Here is a 6,000-nt window from a genome sequence, read left to right as displayed (position 1 = left end):
TATTGAAATCTCATCTCAAGCCTTTATCTTCTAAGTGAGTAGGGATTCTGAGTGAGTAGAGATATTATACTTTTGATAGTGGAAATAGCAATTGGTCTTCAAGAATAACACACAAGCTAGAAGTATATCTCTATGGCGCAATTATAGTGTCATCTTACTGATAAAGTAGTATTAATTCCAAATAGTCCACAAGTTTGAATATCTCTCATGGTATGTGCTTTTTGTATGAGTGTAATTTATTATTTGGATATATATTTGGAACTGCTTGATAAAATGATAATGATGGATAGAGTGTGGTAATTGGAAGGTCAAATTTGGATTGCTCAATTTCTTGAGTTCATCTCTGACATAATTCTGATTATGCATAAGAGTATTATATGTTTCTTCATTGTTTCCAATATCTATGTTCATTCTAAATATGTACTCTTGCTTGTTTTTAGCACATTCTTTGACAACAATTTACCTTTTGACTATTTTTAGGGCCTAAGCTTCAGAATCAATGTAAGTTAATTTGTATGGTAGTAGAATTTCTTTAATTTATCAAAATAGTGCTAAGTGGAATCCAAAAAAATTTCATTTCAATTCTCCATTGGGAACATAATCATATTTTATTCCTTAATTTTGGATGCAGTAATGAGGTTTTTAGCTTAGGCCATGGGGGAGCATTTGAGTTGTGAACATAAAATTGGGAACATTTGAGCTAGAAACAACATCTAATCTTCTGTACATCTCTCTCCTCTAAAGACCCAATACATGAAACCATTATCATCATGAGTAGACTCACTCTCCTCAGACGAATTAAATCAAAACTATTCATACCAAACTAAGTATGAAAAATGTGTACTTACAAATTATGTTATCTCTTGGTGATTGAGTAAAGATCAAATATAGTTTTCCAAGGTAATAAAATTGCTTATGCAGATGTATGTATGTATGTATGTATATATGTATCTCTATATCTGTTCATTTTTTTTGCATGCCCTTGTGATCTATGCATCTCGTTGTCATGCCCTTATGATATTTGTATATGTATGTATATACATATATACATATGTACATGTATGTATATGTGTATATATACATACATATACATAGATATATGTTTCTATGTATTTATGTATATAAATAGAGAGATCTATGTATATATACATACATACATACATAGACACACACATATGTGTATTTATGTATGTATATATACACATACATATACATAAAGAGAAGCTTCTCTATACATACATACATAGACATACACATATGTGTGTGTATATATGCATATATACACATACATATACATAAAGAGAAGTTTCTATAATCACCTACTAGGGGAAATATAAAGAGATACATATTTAGAAGGAAAAGAAAAGAACATTTGCATAGGTGCCTCTCCTTCCCTTGATGAAAATTGCAGAGCAAGCACTACTACATTTAGGCCTGAATTACACCATCGTCACAAATTGCAAAAAAAATGAAAATCACCACAAATTACACCACTGTCGCAAATTTTCATCACAATTTGACCACAAATGTTGTATTGCAAAGGGCATAGAGATCACAAGGGTGTGCATGACAATGAAATTGCAAAGCAAGGGCATGGAGATCACAAGGGCATGACAATGCAATGCATAGATCACAGGGGCACAAAAATGAAATGTAGTGATCACAAGGGAACAATAATGAAATTGTAGATCTCCACTAATATCCACCAAGGGAACAACAATTAAATGCAGAGATAATAAGGGTATGACAACAAAATGCAGCAATCACAAGGGTACGACAATGAAATCTCCACCAACATTCAGAGCTCCCCATCCTCTTTCACGTGTAGCTCTCTAGAATCAAAATAAATGGGGAATGATTTATGTCATGTTTTTTTAAATTTTTTTGTTTATATCTAAAATTAACTTCACATTTTGTTGTAACTCTAACATAGGTGTTTGATCCTCAATAGCTTTCATTTCAGCGTTTCAACATTCAAGTTTCATCTTCATTATATGTTTGGTTTATCAATGATTCCCTTTAGTTCAATTATAGTGCATCTCAACTAGCTACTCCAATGATGCAATCCCCCATCTATCTCCAGATTATGTGAGAACTTTTTTTTAACAAAATTTAGATAGATATTGAGAGATCCAAAACCATAAACTTGAAGACCATCATGTGTGCATCCCACTTTAGGGAAAAACTGAATGTAATGTTCTTGTGCATATATTTCAATCACTTTCTTCAAACTCAACTAAGGTGCACCCATGGAATTATTCATGTGAATCCCTCTACCATGAAAGCTAAGGCTTGCTGTTGAGCATATGCTACTACTACTTGTTGCTGCTAAAGTACCTCAAATTAGTGTTTCTTCGTCACCATAACATAGCTTACATTCTCTCTAGCACTAGGTTGTTCCAAAATTGTACCCTCTACAACTTGACTTATCATTTCAAGGGCTATATTTAGCTTACTTCTTATCCTCTCATTAGCAAGAAGCTCGTAGTGAAATAGTCCTTTCCACCCTAAAAACCACTTTGTTATTTCATTAAAATAAGGACTTGAACAAAGCCAATGATAAAAAGCCTACTATCACTTTGGAAAAAATGTTGCCTCCAACATTGTAACCACATGATAAATGGGAATAACACATGCTTGATCCATAACCTAGTTAAATTGGTCTAATGTTGATTATCTGGATTGATTACAAATTCATGTAGAATTGTCATCAGATTAGGTACAATAAAATGAATAATCAACTATTCTCAGCTAGAAGGATCAAATATAGTTTTCCAAGGTGATAAAATTGCATATGCATATGAATCACTTGCATGTTAGACATGAAGTGCATTCCCCAATTTATAACGAATGGTTGGATATAAAGGTTCCATAAGCTGGTCCAACAATGTAAGCCAAGGATGTAACCATGCAAGAATTGGCTTGCTCTCCCTATAAGGATCCCAAGTATCTACTAATGTTATTTATTTGGGCATTACTATATGATCCATAATGTTATGAAGTACTGAAGCTAGTAGTAACTTCTCCCATGTCTTTAGAAAATGTAGCATAGGTTTAGGGTCCCTTGGCTCCCAAGAATTTGTAGCATAGGTTTAGGGTAGTAGCTCCTTACACTCAACTCTTCACTAAAGTCATTCTCACTGCCACAATGACATTACCTCTAAACCATAAAAGAATGTTGAAGTGGTTCCCAACCCTCAAACAATTGTATAAACAATGGAAAAGCAAATACAGATGCAATACATGACAAATTGCATAACTTCTAGTCTTTATATATAGAGAGAGATATTTTTTAAGGTTCTTATTACATATTAGCACAATAGAAAATTTGATTCCACTACATACATATTCTGAAATCTAAATAATAAAATAGTAAAACTCACTCAACCCATGCTTAGTGTCATAGCTCAAGATCCTGCACAAAAAGAATGCAGACCAAGAAAAATGGGTAGAGTTCACAAGAAATTTTAGAAAAAAATATAATAGTAGATATTTGTAGAAAGAAATAAGCCATAACCTAGTTAAATTTGGTCTAGTTGCTCATTAGTTGGGATGATTACGAATTCTTGTAGAACTGTCATCCAATTAGGTACAATAAAATGAACAATCGTCTATTTCTAGCTAGCAGGATCAAATAGAATTTTCCAAGGTGATCAAATTGCATATGCAGATGTATGCATGCATGCATGTATGTATGTGTATATATATTTATGTATATATGTGTATGTATGTATATATTTATGTATGTATATACATATATATACATATGTATATACATATATACATAGGTATATATGTATATATACATATACACAAAAATATGTGTGTGTCTATGTATGTATGTATGTATGTATATAAACAGAGAGATCTTAGCACAAAAAAATAATAATAAAGCTCACTGAACATGTAGCATGGCCATAGATGCGATGGAAATGTCTATTGGTAAGTAGATTCTTCTTTTTATCTCTAATTTTTTATGTTTTTATTTCACGTGAATTATTATTTCTTAGGGGGCATTTTGTAATATTGAATACATTTTATGTAGGATGTGATGAGGATATTCCTGGATGTACTCATGTGATGAATTGCTTGTGGGAAATCAATATGGACTTCCCTTGAGAGTAGTAGGAGATGATGTGGACATTCTAGGTACTTTAAAGATTGATCTCATGACATTCTTGGTAACTTACCATGCTTATACATGTATGGATGTTCAAGTAATCAACCATACATTTAATAAAAGGAATATGTGCTTTCAAACTAGCTTTGCATTAAACAAAAGAATCATGCATCTGTAACCAATTTTACATTTGAATAAAGGGTCCCCTTATAGAATGAAGAATTTGTACTTGTGCTTTATCTTAAGACATTTTAGTAGATGCAACCTAGTTTACCTAGCTTTTGAAAATAGAAGGCTAAACTTTGAGTTTCAACATTAATTGGACTGGTCTATTTACACCCATTGATTATTGTCATACACTTTTAAACATAACTATATAAGGAGTGAGTTAGGATGTATATAGGTTAACCATAAATTAACTATAAACTACAACGCAAGGGTCGCACTAGGGTATTACATTATTTTAATTATAGAAAACCGTCTAATTTGTCTAAGTGGGTGTATGATGGTGAAGAGTTGTATTAGGTGAGTAAAGCTCACCAATGGTTATAGAAATACAACTACAACAAAAAAAATTAGAAACTAGAACTACATATTTGTTAGAGTGAGTAGTTCAAGGGTCTTGATACAGTGGATATGGGTATGTAGGCAACCTGGTAGCTAGAGTATGCCTCCAGTGTGCAGACACCTTGGACATAGTTAGGTTGTCTTTAACTATTTTAAGACATTATATGTTAACTCACAAGGCTCATTGTCTTGCAGAAGCCTCTGCCACAATGACATTACCTCTAAACCATGCAAAGGATGTTGAAGTGGTTCCCAACCTTGAAACTCTTATAAGCAATGAAAAAGCAAATGTAGATGCAATACATATATTACTATTATTTATCTATACATACATACATACATACATACATACATACATACATACATACATACATACATACATACATACATACATACATACATACATACATACATACATACATACATACATACATACATACATACATACATACATACATACATACATACATACATACATACATACATACATATATATATATATATATATATATATATATATATATATATATATCAAGCCATATACACACCCACATGTGTGTGTTCCTGTGTGTGTGTCTATATATATATATATACAAAGTGACCTTGGTACAATAGAAAAATTGATCTAGCTACATACATATTCCAAAATTGAAATAATAAAATAATATAATCCACTCAACCCATGTTAAGTGACTTACCTCAAGATCCTAAACAAAAATAATGCAGACCAAGAAAAATCAATAAAGTTTGCATGAAATTTTACAAAAACATACCATAGTAAATATTTTTAGAAAGAAACAGGCCATAGCCTAATTAAATTTGTCTAGTTGTTAAATTGGTCTAGTTGTTAAGTAGTTGGATTGATTACAAATTCCTATAGAATTATCATTTGATTAGGTACAATAAAATGAACAATCAGTTGTTCCCAACTAGAAGGATTAAATACAATTTTCCAAGGTGATAAAATTGCATTTATAGATGCATCACTTGAATGCAAGGCATGAAACACATTTCCCAATTTATAATGAATGGTTGGATATAAAGGCTCTATATGCTAGCCCAAAAATGGAAGCCAAGAATGTAACCATATGCATGTATTGGCACACTCTCGTTATGAGGATCCCGAGTATCTACTAATGTTGTTAATTTGGGCATCACTATATGATCAAGAATGTTATGAAGTATTGAAGCTGATAGTAACTTCTCCCATGTCTCTAGAAAATGTAGCATAGGTTTAGGGTCCCTTGGCTCTAAGGAATTTGTAGCAGCTATTCTCATTGCTAGATGAATAACCTTAGTGAAGAGTTGAGTGT

The sequence above is a fragment of the Cupressus sempervirens genome, chromosome 2, assembly GCF_028749045.1.
Source record: "Cupressus sempervirens isolate cs-2001-9-10 chromosome 2, ASM2874904v1, whole genome shotgun sequence".
NCBI lineage: Eukaryota > Viridiplantae > Streptophyta > Pinopsida > Cupressales > Cupressaceae > Cupressus > Cupressus sempervirens.
The sequence above is the reverse complement of the archived record's forward strand: the minus strand, read 5'-3'. Positions refer to the sequence as shown.